A 15,273-nucleotide genomic window follows, 5' to 3' on the forward strand; every position below is an offset into this window, starting at 1 on the left:
CAGACGCCTATCGATCTGGATAGCCATTGTCATGGATTCATTCAGACCCGCAGGCACAGGGAACCCCACCATAACATCCTTAATGGCATCAGAGAGACCCTCTCTGAAATTCGCCGCCAGGGCGCACTCATTCCACTGAGTAAGCACAGCCCATTTACGGAATTTCTGGCAGTATATTTCAGCTTCGTCTTGCCCCTGAGATAGGGACATCAAGGCCTTTTCCGCCTGAAGTTCTAACTGAGGTTCCTCATAAAGCAACCCCAAGGCCAGAAAAAACGCATCCACATTGAGCAACGCAGGATCCCCTGGAGCCAATGCAAAAGCCCAATCCTGAGGGTCGCCCCGGAGCAAGGAAATCACAATCCTGACCTGCTGAGCAGGATCTCCAGCAGAGCGAGATTTCAGGGACAAAAACAACTTGCAATTATTTTTGAAATTTTGAAAGCAAGATCTATTCCCCGAGAAAAATTCAGGCAAAGGAATTCTAGGTTCAGATATAGGAACATGAACAACAAAATCTTGTAAATTTTGAACTTTCGTGGTGAGATTATTCAAACCTGCAGCTAAACTCTGAATATCCATTTTAAACAGGTGAACACAGAGCCATTCCAGGATTAGAAGGAGAGAGAGAGAGAAAGGCTGCAATATAGGCAGACTTGCAAGAGATTCAATTACAAGCACACTCAGAACTGAGAAAAAAAAAAAAAAAAATCTTCAGCAGACTTCTCTTTTCTCTCCTTTCTCTGTCAATTAATTTAACCCTTTTTTGGCCGGTCAAACTGTTATGGTTCTCAATGGCAAGAGAACATAGCCCAGCAAACATAAGAACTAGCTCTTGGAAGGATGGAAACTAAACTGACCATGAACTAAACCTGCCGCACAACTAACAGTAGCCGGGTAGCGTAGCCTGCGTTTTATCCCTAGACGCCCAGCGCCGGCCGGAGGACTAACTAATCCTGGCAGAGGAAAATATAGTCCTGGCTCACCTCTAGAGAAATTTCCCCGAAAGGCAGACAGAGGCCCCCACAAATATTGGCGGTGATTTTAGATGAAATGACAAACGTAGTATGAAAATAGGTTTAGCAAAATTGAGGTCCGCTTACTAGATAGCAGGAAGACAGAAAGGGCACTTTCATGGTCAGCTGAAAACCCTATCAAAACACCATCCTGAAATTACTTTAAGACTCTAGTATTAACTCATAACATCAGAGTGGCAATTTCAGATCACAAGAGCTTTCCAGACACAGAAACGAAACTACAGCTGTGAACTGGAACAAAATGCAAAAACAAACAAGGACTAAAGTCCAACATAGCTGGGAGTTGTCTAGCAGCAGGAACATGCACAGAAAGGCTTCTGATTACAATGTTGACCGGCATGGAAGTGACAGAGGAGCAAGGCTAAATAGCGACTCCCACATCCTGATGAAAACAGGTGAACAGAGAGGATGATGCACACCAGTTCAATTCCACCAGTGGCCACAGGGGGAGCCCAAAATCCAATTTCACAACACAGTGTATAGTGTCAGAGTACAGGTAACACACTGACTCACCAGTGACATCTCTAGGTGACGTCCCCTATCTTTGCTTTTCATCTTCATCCAGCACAGACCGACATCACTTCTTCCAGCCAGGAAATAAAACAGATATCTAGAGCAGCGCTTGCAGAGCACATTACTTAATTTTATACCAAATTCAACACTACCCCAGATGAAGAAAAAAAAGGTGACAGTGTCGTTCTTCACAGTAACAGGACCCCCCATTGAAAACAGTATCCTCAATAAATAAAATGCATGACTGCAGTAATAATATCCCTTAATTAGCCCCGTAGAGTAATAATATCCCCCATCCTGACCCCCTTGAATCTCATTCCTGGCTTCATCCATATATTCTCCCATCCTGCTCTCATGAGCATCCATTCTCCCCATGTAATATCCCATCCTACCCCATATGATATCCCCATCCTGCCCCATCTGTCTCCATCCTGCCCCATCTGTCCCATGACCTTGCCCTATCTGTCCCATAATCCTGCCCAATTTGACCCATGATGCTACCCCATCTGTCCCATGTCATCTGTGGCATGATCCTGCCTCATCTGCTTCCATCATATCCATCCTACCCCATGATCCTGCACCATGTGTCTCCATCCTGCCCAATGATCCTTCACCATGTGTCTCCATCCTACCCCATGATTCTGCGTTATCTGTCTCCATCCTGCCCCATGATCCTGTCCCATCTGTCTCCATCCTGCCTCATGTCTCTATCCTGCCCCATGTGTCTCCATCCTTCCTCATGATACTGCACCATGTGTCTCCATCCTGCCCCATGATTCTGCACCATCTGTCTCCATCTTGCTCTATGATACTGCCCCATCTGTTTCCATCCTGCCACATGATCCTGTCCCATCTGTCTCCATCCTACCACATCATACTGCTCCATCTCTCTCTATCTGATTCCTTCCCCATGATCCTGCACCATGTGTCTCCATCCTGCCCCATCTGTCTCCATCCTGCCCCATCTGTCTCCATCCTGCCCCATGTCTCCATCCTGCCCATGATCCTGCACTGTCTCTATCCTGCCCCATGTCTCCATCCTGCACCATGTGTCTCCATCATGCCCATCTGTCTCCATCCAGCCCCATGATCCTGAACCATGTATCTCTATCCTGCCCCATGTCTCCATCATGCCCCATCTGTCTCCTTCGTGCCCCATATGTCTCCATCCTACACCATGTGTCTCCACCCTGCACCATGTCACATGGTGCAGGATAATGAGGCAGGAAGGAGACAGAGGGGGCAGAAAGGAGATACATGTTCCATATAGCTCCATCCTGGCGCCCAAACATCTTGCAGCTTGCTGCTTTCAATAAAAATAATAATGATTAAAAAATACACATTTTTTCCTTACCTGGCTGTGCTCCAGCAGCGACGTCCAACCCAGGCATTTCAAGCATGGACACGATGGCGAATGACAATGAGGTCATACGAAGATGTGAATCCTGACGTCAGCTGCCAGCCTCTTATTGGCTGGCGGCTTTTAACTATTGCCGTGCTGGCCCGCAATAGAGTTCAACTGGACACAGGTTGAGTTACTTCATCCGCAGAATCCTGCAGCTGGGGCCCAGTGAGCAGAAGAGAGGGGGCCCGATGCTCATCAGGCCCCATACGCCAGTCAGGGCAGTAATGCCCTGATGACAGCCCTGAAGACACGTTCACACAACCGTATCTTCAGTATTATTGCTGTCTATGAAAAAAACAGACAATATTTAAACCGATATTATTCAATGGGGCAGTGCAGATGAGCAATTTTTTTCACCGACCGAATGTGGGTGTGAAAAAATGGTGATAAACATGAGGTTAGTCTGTAAATCGAAGGAGACTCTACCGTTCTAATCTATGGGTGTGAAAAAAATGACGCCATACGGAACCACAGTGTAGCATTCAATTTTTATGGATACATTGTAATTCTGTAATATAGGAAAGTGTAAAGGGTCTTGTCTTTTTTTATACGCTTGTGTTAACCTACCTTCACTTTGATCTTTGTTTAATTAATTAAAAGTTTGGTAATATTACTATAAAAATAAATTAATTAACATATTTGGTATTGAATATTGATGCATTCATAAAACTCACCTATCAAAATATGAAATTAATTAACCTGATTGGTGAACAAAAAAAAAAAAAGAATAAAAAAAATCAAAATGCCAGAATTATATTTTTTCTTACCATGCCTACCTAAAAAAATACAATAAAAAGAAATTAAAACATCTTATGTACCCCCAAAATAGCTTCATTGCAAAAATCAGTTTGGCGACAAAAAACACATTATTTTCTACAAACGTCTGAATTTTTGTTCACCTATTTAAAAAAATAAAGGAAGTTTGCTACCTCCATAATAATACTGTCCTAGAGCATACTCCCCTACTGTCCGAGGTTCCCAGGTCATTTTTACAACACAATGAACGCTGTAAAGACAAAACCCAAAAAACAAGGTCAGAATATCATGTTTTTCACCATTTTATCGCATTGAATTATTTCCTTTGTTTTTTGGTAGATGATTTGGTAAAATGAACGTTATCATTCAATAGTTAATATCTCAAATGGCTTTGTTGATGGAAAGATAAAGCTATGGCTTTTGTTAAAAGAGGAGGAAAAAAACAAAAGTGTAAAAAGTGTTTTTTTTTTTACAACCACAAAGGGGTTAGGAATAGTAACAGTGATTTGGATTAGCAGGGGTTTTTTTGTCTTGTTTTTTATTTATTGTTATGTATGTTTTCATTTCCAATTTATTTCACATAGTATGTGGATCATTAGGTCATAAGACCTTTAGGGCATTTCAACATTTAAGGGCTATGTGCACACATTGCGGAAAGGTGTGCGGATTTTTCCGCACTAATTTTGGTAAATCCGCAGGAAATCTGCACTGCGGATTTACTGTGGAATTTGCGCGGATTTACCCCAGTTTTTTCACATTTTTTGTGCGGATTCCACTAGTGGTTTTACACCTGCAGATTCCTATTGTGGAGCAGGTGTAAACCGCGGCGGAATCCAGACAAAGAATTGACAAGCTGCGGAATAAACAACGCAGCGTTTCCGTGCGTTTTTTTCCGCAGCATGTGCACTGCGGATTTTGTTTTCCATAGGTTTACATGGTACTGTAAACTCATGGAAAACTGCTGTGAATCCGCAGCAGCCAATCCACTGCGGATCCGCAGCACAAACGTGTGCACATAGCCTAAATACTTTTTTTTAACCTGATTTCCTCTGTATGTGGTTTGTGTATTAGATCCAGTTACAGGAGAAGATCGGCCTCCTGACGGCACAGCAGAGATGTCTGGGTCTCTAAAGACCACCGAGCTCCCACTTCTTCCCTACACCCAGTGATCACATGTTGGGCCCGGAGGTAAAAGCACTTGGTGCACACTTGTTTAGTGCTGTGTATGAAGCGATCGGAAAGAAGAAACGGTAATAAACTGTGTCTGCATTCTCTGCGGGGAGTCTGGCTGTGCCCCTACAATTAAAAAACAAACAACAAATGTCATTGCAGAGAAGAACGCAGACAGTGTTCGACACATTTTTCATCATCGGATGGTCTGGAAGTGTTTAAAGTTTAAACCTTTTCTACCTTTCTAAAAGTAAAACATTTCAGAAAAAAAAGCAGATTTATCATAATATAAAATTATTTAGACTTTATGGTATACGCTGTAGAACTAAAGAGTCACACTGTACCCCTAAGGCTATGTGCGCACGGTGAGTATTTGCTTGCAGAAATTTCTTGAAGGTTTCTTCTGCATCTCTTGGCAGAGAAACCGCTGCAGAAAAAGAACATGTTTATTTGCCGCGGTTATGCATGCATTTTTTGCTGCATTTTTGTACAGCAATTAAGGCTTATTTCGAGCTAAATAAAGATATTTTGCAAAAAGTTTTGTGAAGTAATTTCTTGGTTCAGCACCACCTTTTCCATGCTGATGCAGTGGCATCAGAATAATGGGATTAGGGCTTGGTGTCAGCAACTGTCGTTAAAACGCAAAACAAAAACTCAGCAAAAACAAAAACATTTTTATTCCTGCGTTTTTGCAGCGGATTTTACTGACTCAATTGAAGTCAATGGGTGAAAAATGCTGCAGAAACGCAAAAAGAATTAACCCCTTCCCGACCCATGACGCCACGTGGGCGTCATGAAAACCTGTGCCAATCCGACCCATGATGCCTATGTGGCGTCATGGAATGATCACGTCCCTGCAGATCGGGTGAAAAGGTTAACTCCAATTTCACCCGATCTGCAGGGACAGGGGGAGTGGTACTTCAGCCCAGGGGGGGTGGCTTCACCCCCCTGTGGCTACGATTGCTCTGATTGGCTGTTAAAAGTGAAACTGCCAATCAGAGCGATTTGTAATATTTCACCTAAAAAACTGGTGAAATATTACAATCCAGCCATGGCCGATGCTGCAATATCATCGGCCATGGATGGAAACACTGATGTGACCCCCCCAAGCCACCGATCTGTGGTCCGCTCCCCTCCGTCTTGTGCTCCGCTCCCCCGTCCTCCTGTCTGCACCCCCCCGTGCTCCGACGCCCCCCCGTGCCCCGATCTCCACTCCCTTATACTTACCGATGCTCCCGGTATCCATCCATCTTCTCCATGGGCGCCGCCATCTTCGAAAATGGCGGGCGCATGCGCAGTGCGCCCGCCGAATCTGCCTGCCGGCAGATTCGTTCCAGGTATATTTTGATCACTGAGATATAACCTATCACAGTGATCAAAATAAAAAAAATTGTAAATGACCCCCCCCTTTATCACCTCCATAGGTAGGGACAATAATAAAAAAAAGAAAATATTTTTTTTTCTTTTTCCACTAGGGTTAGGGTTAGAACTAGGGTTAGAACTAGGGGTAGGGTTAGGGGTAGGGGTAGGGGTAGGGGTAGGGCATGTGCACACAGTGCGGATTTGGCTGCGGATCCGCAGCGGATTGGCCACGGATCCGCAGCGGATTGGCCGCTGTATGTAGTTTGTGTATTAGATCCAGTTACAGGAGAAGATCGGCCTCCTGACGGCACAGCAGAGATGTCTGGGTCTCTAAAGACCACCGAGCTCCCCCTTCTTCCCTACACCCAGTGATCACATGTTGGGCCCGGAGGTAAAAGCACTTGGTGCACACTTGTTTAGTGCTGTGTATGAAGCGATCGGAAAGAAGAAACGGTAATAAACTGTGTCTGCATTCTCTGCGGGGAGTCTGGCTGTGCCCCTACAATTAAAAAACAAACAACAAATGTCATTGCAGAGAAGAACGCAGACAGTGTTCGACACATTTTTCATCATCGGGTGGTCTGGAAGTGTTTAAAGTTTAAACCTTTTCTACCTTTCTAAAAGTAAAACATTTCAGAAAAAAAAGCAGATTTATCAAAATATAAAATTATTTAGACTTTATGGTATACGCTGTAGAACTAAAGAGTCAAACTGTACCCCTAAGGCTATGTGCGCACGGTGAGTATTTGCTTGCAGAAATTTCTTGAAGGTTTCTTCTGCATCTCTTGGCAGAGAAACCGCTGCAGAAAAAAAACATGTTTATTTGCCGCGGTTATGCATGCATTTTTTGCTGCATTTTTGTACAGCAATTAAGGCTTATCTCGAGCTAAATAAAGATATTTTGCAAAAAGTTTTGTGATGTAATTTCTTGGTTCAGCACCACCTTTTCCATGCTGATGCAGTGGCATCAGAATAATGGGATTAGGGCTTGGTGTCAGCAACTGTCGTTAAAACGCAAAACAAAAACTCAGCAAAAACAAAAACATTTTTATTCCTGCGTTTTTGCAGCGGATTTTACTGACTCAATTGAAGTCAATGGGTGAAAAATGCTGCAGAAACGCAAAATGAATTAACCCCTTCCCGACCCATGACGCCACGTGGGCGTCATGAAAACCTGTGCCAATCCGACCCATGATGCCTATGTGGCGTCATGGAATGATCACGTCCCTGCAGATCGGGTGAAAGGGTTAACTCCAATTTCACCCGATCTGCAGGGACAGGGGGAGTGGTACTTCAGCCCAGGGGGGGTGGCTTCACCCCCCCGTGGCTACGATTGCTCTGATTGGCTGTTAAAAGTGAAACTGCCAATCAGAGCGATTTGTAATATTTCACCTAAAAAACTGGTGAAATATTACAATCCAGCCATGGCCGATGCTGCAATATCATCGGCCATGGATGGAAACACTGATGTGACCCCCCCAAGCCACCGATCTGTGGTCCGCTCCCCTCCGTCTTGTGCTCCGCTCCCCCGTCCTCCTGTCTGCACCCCCCCGTGCTCCGACGCCCCCCCGGGCCCCGATCTCCACCCCCTTATACTTACCGATGCTCCCGGTGTCCATCCATCTTCTCCATGGGCGCCGCCATCTTCGAAAATGGCGGGCGCATGCGCAGTGCGCCCGCCGAATCTGCCTACCGGCAGATTCGTTCCAGGTATATTTTGATCACTGAGATATAACCTATCACAGTGATCAAAATAAAAAAAATTGTAAATGACCCCCCCCTTTATCACCCCCATAGGTAGGGACAATAATAAAAAAAAGAAAATATTTTTTTTTCTTTTTCCACTAGGGTTAGGGTTAGAACTAGGGTTAGAACTAGGGGTAGGGTTAGGGTTAGGGGTAGGGTTAGGGGTAGGGGTAGGGCATGTGCACACAGTGCGGATTTGGCTGCGGATCCGCAGCGGATTGGCCACGGATCCGCAGCGGATTGGCCGCGGATCCGCAGCGGATTGGCCGCTGCGAATTCATAGCAGTTTTCCATCAGGTTTACAGTACCATATACAGCTATGGAAAACCAAATCCGCTGTGCCCATGGTGCGGAAAATTCCGTGCGGAAACGCTGCGTTGTATTTTCCGCAGCATGTCAATTCTTTGTGCGGTTTCCGCAGCGTTTTACACCTGTTCCTCAATAGGAATCTGCAGGTGAAATCCGCACAAAAAAACACAGGAAATCCGCTGTAAATCTGCAGGTAAAACGCAGTGCCTTTTACCTGCAGATTTTTAAAAAATCGTGCGGAAAAATCGCACACGAATCCGCAACGTGGGCACATAGCCTTAGGGTTAGGGTTGGAATTAGAGTTAGGGTTGGAATTAGGGCTAGGGTTGGAAATAGGGTTAAGATTAGGCTTGTGGTTAGGGTTGTGGATAGGGTTAGGAGTGTGTTGGGTTTACAGTTGTGGTTAAGGTTGGGATTAGGGTTAGGGTTGGGATTAGGGTTAGGATTAGGGTTAGGGTTGGGATTAGGGTTACGGGTGTGTTGGGGTTCGGGTTGTGGTTAGGGGTGTGTTGGGGTTAGGGTTGTGATTAGGGTTAGGGCTACAGTTGGGATTAGGGTTAGGGGTGTGTTGGGGTTAGTGTTGAAGTTAGAATTGAGGGGTTTCCACTGTTTGGGCACATCAGGGGTCTCCAAACGCAACATGGCACCACCATTGATTCCAGCCAATCTTGTGTTCAAAAAGTCAAATGGTGCTCCCTCCCTTCCAAGCCCCGACGTGCGCCCAAACAGTGGTTTACCCCCACATATGGGGTACCAGCGTACTCAGGACAAACTGGGCAACAACTATTGGGGTCCAATTTCCCCTGTTACCCTTGCAAAAATAAAAAATTACTTGCTAAAACATAATTTTTGAGGAAAGAACAATTATTTTTTATTTTCACGGCTCTGCGTTATAAACTTCTGTGAAGCACTTGGGGGTTCAAAGTGCTCACCACACATCTAGATAAGTTCCTTGGGGGGTCTAGTTTCCAAAATGGGGTCACTTGTGGGGGTTTCTACTGTTTAGGCACATCAGGGGCTCTGCAAATGCAACGTGATGCCCGCAGACCATTCCATCAAAGTCTGCATTTCAAATGTCACTACTTCCCTTCTGAGCCCTGACGTGCGCCCAAACAGTGGTTTACCCCCACATATGGGGTATCAGTGTACTCACAACAAACTGGGCAACAAATATTGGGGTCCAATTTCTCCTGTTACCCTTGTGAAAATAAAAAATTGCTTGCTAAAACATCTTTTTTGAGGAAAGAAAAATGATTTTTTTATTTTCAAGGCTCTGCGTTGTAAACTTCCGTGAAGCACTTGGGGGTTGAACGTGCTCACCACACATCTAGATAAGTTCCTTGGGGGGGTCTAGTTTCCAAAATGGGGTCACTTGGGGTTTCTACTGTTTAGGCGCATCAGGGGCTCTGTAAACGTAACATGATGCCTGCAGACCATTCCATCAAAGTCTGCATTCCAAAACGTCACTACTTCCCTTCCGAGCCCCGGAATCTGCCCAAACAGTGGTTTACCCCCACATATGGGGTATCAGAATACTCAGGAGAAACTGGTCAACAACTTTTGGGGTCAAATTTCTCCTGTTACCCTTTGGAAAATTAAAAAATTCTGGGCTAAAAAAATATTTTTGAGGAAAGGAAACACATTTATTATTTTCACGGCTCTGCGTTATAAACTTCTGTGAAGCACTTGGGGGTTCAAAGTGCTCACCACACATCTAGATTAGTTCCTTGGGAGGTCTAGTTTCCAAAATGGGGTCACTTGTGGGGGAGCTCCAATGTTTAGGCACACAGGGGCTCTCCAAACGCGACATGGTGTCCGCTAATGATTGGAGCTAATTTTCCATTCAAAAAGCCAAATGGCGTGCCTTCCCTTCCGAGCCCTGCCGTGCGCCCAAACAGTGGTTTACCCCCACATATGGGGTATCATCGTACTCAGGACAAACTGGACAACAACAATTGGGGTCCAATTCCTCCTATTACCCTTGGGAAAATAAAAAATTCCGGGCCAAAAATCATTTTTGAGGAAAGAAAAATTATTTTTTATTTTCACGGCTCTGCGTTGTAAACTTCTGTGAAGCACCTGGGGGTTTTAAGTGCTCACTATGCATCTAGATAAGTTCCTTGGGGGGTCTAGTTTCTAAAATGGGGTCACTTGCAGGGGAGCTCCAATGTTTAGGCACACAGGGGCTCTCCAAACGCGACATGGTGTCCGCTAACGATTGGAGCTAATTTTCCATTCAAAAAGTCAAATGGCGCGCCTCCCCTTCCGAGCCTTGCCGTGCACCCAAACAGTGGTTTACCCCCACATATGAGGTATCGGCGTACTCAGGAGAAATTGCTCAACAAATTTTAGGATCCATTTTATCCTGTTGCCCATGTGAAAATGAAAAAATTGAGGCTAAAGGAAATTTTGTGTGAAAAAAAAGTACTTTTTCATTTTTACGGATCAATTTGTGAAGCACCTGAGGGTTTAAAGTGCTCACTATTCTTCTAGATATGTTCCTTGGGGGGTCTAGTTTCCAAAATGGGGTCACTTGTGGGGGAGCTCCAATGTTTAGGCACACAGGGGCTCTCCAAACGTGACATGGTGTCCGCTAGCGATGGAGATAATTTTTCATTCAAAAAGTCAAATGGCGCTCCTTCCCTTCCGAGCCTTACCATGTGCCCAAACAGTGGTTTACCCCCACATATAAGGTATCGGCGTACTCAGGAGAAATTGTCCAACAAATGTTAGGATCCATTTTATCCTGTTGCCCATGTGAAAATGAAAAAATTGAGGCTAAAATAATTTTTTTGTGAAAAAAAAGTACTTTTTCATTTTTACGGATCAATTTGTGAAGCACCTGGGGGTTTAAAGTGCTCACTATGCATCTAGATAAGTTTCTTGGGGGGTCTAGTTTCCAAAATGGGGTCACTTGTGGGGGAGCTCCAATGTTTAGGCACACGGGGGCTCTCCAAACGCGACATGGTGTCCTCTAAAGATTGGAGCCAATTTTTCATTCAAAAAGTCAAATGGCGCTCCTTCCCTTCCGAGCCCTGCCGTGCGCCCAAACAGTGGTTTACCTCCACATATGAGGTATCAGCGTACTCAGGACAAAAATTAGACAACAACGTTCGTGGTCCAGTTTCTCCTTTTACCCTTGGGAAAATAAAAAAATTGTTGCTAAAAGATCATTTTTGTGACTAAAAAGTTAAATGTTCATTTTTCCCCTCCATGTTGCTTCTGCTGCTGTGAAACACCTGAAGGGTTAATAAACTTCTTGAATGTGGTTTTGAGCACCTTGAGGGGTGCAGTTTTTAGAATGTTGTCACTTTTGGGTATTTTCAGCCATATAGAACCCTCAAAATGACTTCAAATGTGAGGTGGTCCCTAAAAAAAATGGTTTTGTAAATTTTGTTGTAAAAATTAGAAATCACTGGTCAAATTTTAACCCTTATAACTTCCTAGCAAAAAAAAAATTTGTTTCCAAAATTGTGCTGATGTAAAGTAGACATGTGGGAAATGTTATTTATTAACTATTTTGTGTCACATAACTCTCTGGTTTAACAGAATAAAAATTCAAAATGTGAATATTGCGAAATTTTCAAAATTTTCGCCAAATTTCCGTTTTTTTCAGAAATTATCGACCTAAATTTACCTCTAACATGAAGCCCAATATGTCACGAAAAACAATCTCAGAATCGCTAGGATCCGTTGAAGCGTTCCTGAGTTATTACCTCATAAAGGGACACTGGTCAGAATTGCAAAAAACGGCCAGGTCATTAAGGCCAAAATAGGCTGGGTCATGAAGGGGTTAACATGCTGCAAAAAAATACACTGCAAATACTTAAGTAATTTTCGTTATCATGTGCACAACACTTCAGGATTGTCATTGAATAAGCTTTCCTAAGGATTCCATAGCTTTTTGGCCAATTTCTGCGAGGAAAGAACGCTGCAAAAACGCATAAAAACCGCACTGTGTGCACATAACCTAAAAAGTACAAAAAAACTACAGTTTGACTGTCAACAAAAAAAATCCCTCAAGAAAAATAAAAAAGTTTTGAGTCTCTGAAAATGGTGACACCAATCAGACATGTTTTTTTATATTCAATTTTTGTGAAATCCCTGTTAAAGAAAAACTGTATAAAACAACATTTTCTCTCTGTCTTGTAACTGATTATCGAGAAATTGTAAGAAGTTGTTTGAAAGCGACAGAGGAGATAGCTAATCTATACCCAAAATTTGGAAAGTTTAATATGCCATATACACTCACCGGCCACTTTATTAGGTACACCATGCTAGTAACGGGTTGGACCCCCTTTTGCCTTCAGAACTGCCTCAATTCTTCGTGGCATAGATTCAACAAGGTGCAGGAAGCATTCCTCAGAGATTTTGGTCCATATTGACATGATGGCATCACACAGTTGCCGCAGATTTGTCGGCTGCACATCCCAAAGATGCTCCATACAAGGCAGGATGGATCCATGCTTTCATGTTGTTTATGCCAAATTCTGACCCTACCATCCGAATGTCGCAGCAGAAATCGAGACTCATCAGACCAAGCAACGTTTTTCCAATCTTCTACTGTCCAATTTCGATGAGCTTGTGCAAATTGTAGCCTCAGTTTCCTGTTCTTAGCTGAAAGGAGTGGTACCCGGTGTGGTCTTCTGCTGCTGTAGCCCATCTGCCTCAAAGTTCGACGCACTGTGCGTTCAGAGATGCTCTTAGGCCTACCTTGGTTGTAACGGGTGGCGATTTGAGTCACTGTTGCCTTTCTATCAGCTCGAACCAGTCTGCCCATTCTCCTCTGACCTCTGGCATCAACAAGGCATTTCCGCCCACAGAACTGCCGCTCACTGGATTTTTTTTCTTTTTCGGACCATTCTCTGTAAACCCTAGAGATGGTTGTGCGTGAAAATCCCAGTAGATCAGCAGTTTCTGAAATACTCAGACCAGCCCTTCTGGCACCAACAACCATGCCACGTTCAAAGGCACTCAAATCACCTTTCTTCCCCATACTGATGCTCGGTTTGAACTGCAGGAGATTGTCTTGACCATGTCTACATGCCTAAATGCACTGAGTTGCCGCCATGTGATTGGCTGATTAGAAATTAAGTGTTAACAAGAAGTTGGACAGGTGTACCTAATAAAGTGGCCAGTGAGTGTATATACTGTGTGTGTGTATATATATATATATATATATATATATATATATATACAGAATGTAGTATATATAATATAATATATATATATATATAAACTGTATACCGTATATACAGTATATATACACATAAACAATTTTGTTGCAAGTGTTTTTTTACTTGAGCAGTTCTGTTTATTAACCATGCCCACCACCATATAGCGGCCAACCCTACCTGCCAACATTCCCTTACATCATACAGGTGACCTCACAGCTACTAGGCAATGAGAGAGCGTCCTACGTGTCATAATGGCCTCAGAGTGTAGGACATTCTACTGGCAGCCCACAAGTCATTAGCAACCCGCCTGGTACCATCAAGACATCATGGCTTCTCACAAGAAAAGCAGAAGATCCTATCCCAGAAGGAGAAGGACTCGCAGACCCCATAAAATGGGTAAATGTTATTGAGCCCACACTAAACAGTATAACCTCCATTATAATGCTGTATATGTAATTCTTGGCAATGGGCAACCTTATATTTATACATTGGCTTCTTCTAGGTCATAAACGTAGACACCGTTATTATTCCAGAAGGCGGATGTAGCAGATCCAAGAATAACCCGTTACTGCTGTCACCGATGACCACTTCTCTCCTGAGCGAGTCCACTGGGGAAGTTGGACACAAGAAATTCAGAACTTCATAAACAGCAGGGCACCGGCATGAAATAAAACACCATGAGCAGATTGCAGTCTCTTCTCTCTTAGTTTTATAGAACTAAAATTTAATTTAATTTAAAAATTTTAATTTAAATAATGAAAAATAGGAGGACTTATAGTGGATATAAAAAGTCTACACACCCCTGTTAAAATGCCAGATTTTTATCATGTAATATAAAAATCATATCAATAAAAATCATTTTAGACCTTTTTCCACTTTTAAGGTCGCCTATAATCTGTACAAATCCACTGCAAAAGAAACTGAAATCTTTTCAGATGGAAAAAGAAAAAAATACAATTTTATTAATGTGGTTGAAGAAATATACATACCCGGCGTCACACTAGGCGTATTAAAATACGGTCCGTTTTTTACGGCCGTAATACGCAGAAATGTTCCCAAAATAGTGATCCGTATGTCATCCGTAGGCAGGGTGTGTCAGCGTATTTTGCGCATGGCATCCTCCGTATGTAATCCGTATGGCATCCGTACTGCGATATTTTCTCGCAGGCTTGCAAAACCGACATCTAATGGATTTTTGGGCTCAAATGTTCGTTAAAACATATATACAGTATCTCTCTCTCTCTCTCTCTCTCTCTCTCTCTCTATATATATATATATATATATGTCAGTGAGACACATATATATATATTTATATTTCATACAGCGCTAGATATCATAAAAGCCGGTAATTCAATTGCCGGCTTTTGCTATCTCCTTCCCAAAGCTGACAGGATATGAGACATGGTTTACATACAGTAAACCATCTCATATCCCTTTTTTTTTTTGCATATTCCACACTACTAATGTTAGTAGTGTGTTTGTGCATAATTTGAGCGCTGTAGCTGCTAAAATAAAGGGTTAAATGGCGGAAAAAATTGGCGTGGGCTCCCACTCAATTTTCTCTGCCAGAGTGGTAAAGCCAGTGACTGAGGGCAGATATTAATAGCAAGGAGAGGGTCCATGGTTATTGGCCCCCCTGGCTACAAACATCTGCCCCCAGCCACCCCAGAAAAGGCACATCTGGAAGATGCGCCTATTCTGGCACTTGGCCACTCTCTTCCCACTCCCACGTAGCGGTGGGATATGGGGTAATGAAGGGTTAATGCCACCTTGCTATTGTAAGGTGACATTAAGCCAG

The 15,273-nt window shown here is 43.4% G+C and overlaps 1 long non-coding RNA gene across 1 annotated transcript; it reads left to right on the top strand.

Moving 5' to 3' along the window:
* The first annotated feature begins 6,619 nt into the window (after positions 1-6,619).
* On the top strand, positions 6,620-14,161 carry LOC143773812 (uncharacterized). The gene is made up of 3 exons (XR_013215376.1): positions 6,620-6,634; positions 13,680-13,871; positions 13,978-14,161. It is a non-coding gene; the product is annotated as an uncharacterized LOC143773812 (long non-coding RNA).
* Positions 14,162-15,273: the final 1,112 nt, after the last annotated feature.

This window comes from Ranitomeya variabilis, chromosome 5 (assembly GCF_051348905.1).
Source record: "Ranitomeya variabilis isolate aRanVar5 chromosome 5, aRanVar5.hap1, whole genome shotgun sequence".
Lineage (NCBI taxonomy): Eukaryota > Metazoa > Chordata > Amphibia > Anura > Dendrobatidae > Ranitomeya > Ranitomeya variabilis.